Consider the following 1,510-nt stretch of genomic DNA (forward strand, 5'->3'; position numbering starts at 1 on the left):
AATCCATACCGTGCTTTTTGATCTTCATCAGTAAGTATTTTAAGTTCTCTTCACTTTCAGTAGATAAGGTTGGATCATCTGCATATCACAGGTTGTTAAAGAGTCTTCCTCCAATCCTGATGTCACGTTTTTCTTCAGCTTCTTGGATTATTTGCTCAGCATACAGGCTGAATAAGTAAGATGAAAAAATATAATCATGCCGTACACCTTTCTTAATTTTAAACCATTCAGTGTTACCATATTCTGTTAGAACAACTGCCTCTTGGTCCATGTACAGATTTCTCATGAGCACAATTAAGTGTTCAGGATACTGATACATACTTTGCAATGTTGTCCATAGCTTGTCATGATCCATACAATCGAAAGCCTTTACGTAGCCAATAAATCACAGGTAAATATCTTTCTGGTATTCTCTGTTTTCAGCCAACATCCATCTGATGTCAGCTATGATATACCTCGTTTCACGGCCACTTCTGAATCCAGCTTAAACCTCTGGAAGTTCTCTGTCAATATATGCTTGTAGCCATTTCTGTATTACCTTTAGTAAAACTTTACTCGAATGGGATATCAAAGATATTGTCCAATGATTTCTGCATCCTGTTGGGTCACCTCTCTTTGGAATGGGCACAAATATGGATCTCTTTTAATCAGTTGGCCAGAGTTGTCTTCCAAGTTTCTTGGCAATGATGAGTGAGTGCCCTCCTGTGCCACCTCACTTTCTTAAAAGATTTCAATTTGTATTCCATCGATTCCTGGAGCCTTGTTCTTCACCAATTCCTTGAATGCACCTTGGACTTCTTACTTCAGTATCATTGGCTCTTGTTCACATGCTACCTCTTGAAACGGTTGAACATTAACCACTTCTTTTGGTACAGTGACTCTGTATATTCCTTCCATTTTTTGATGCTTTCTGCATCATTCAATAATTTGCCCAGAGAATCTTTCAATAACGAAAGTTGAGGCTTGAATTTTTTGTTCAGATCCCTCAGAGCTTGAGAAATGCTGAGTGTGTTCTTCCCTTTTGGTTTTCTGATACCAGATCTTTGCACATTTCACTTTAATACTTGACTTTGTCTTCTTGAGCTGACCTTTGAAATTTTCTGTTCATCTCTTGGACCTCCTCACTTTTTCCATTTGCTTTAGCATCTCTACACTGGAAAGCAAGTTTCAGTGTCTCTTCTGACATCCATATTTGGATCTTTTCTTTCTCTTTGTCTTTTTAATGACTTTTTGCTTTCTTCCTGTATGATATTCTTCATGTCATCCCACAACTCTTCTGGTCTTTGGTCTTTAGTGTTTAATGTATCAAATCTGTTCTTCAAATAATCTATAAATTAAGGTGGGATACACTCAAGGTCATATTTTGGCTCTCGTGGACTTTTCATTTTCTTCAGCTTCAGTTTGAATTTGCATATGAGTAATTGATGGCCTGTTCCACAATCTGCCCCAGGCCTTGTAACTGAGGATTTGCAGCTTTTCCATCATCTCTTTCCACAGATGTAGTGAACTT

At 37.8% G+C, this 1,510-nt stretch overlaps 1 protein-coding gene across 1 annotated transcript in view; it reads right to left on the bottom strand.

Moving 5' to 3' along the window:
* The window catches only part of LOC102819801 (splicing regulatory glutamine/lysine-rich protein 1-like), a 65,746-nt gene that overhangs the window by 45,016 nt on the left and 19,220 nt on the right, over positions 1-1,510 (bottom strand). The window lies entirely within an intron of this gene.

Source organism: Chrysochloris asiatica, unplaced genomic scaffold (assembly GCF_000296735.1).
Source record: "Chrysochloris asiatica unplaced genomic scaffold, ChrAsi1.0 scaffold00157, whole genome shotgun sequence".
Classification (NCBI taxonomy): domain Eukaryota; kingdom Metazoa; phylum Chordata; class Mammalia; order Afrosoricida; family Chrysochloridae; genus Chrysochloris; species Chrysochloris asiatica.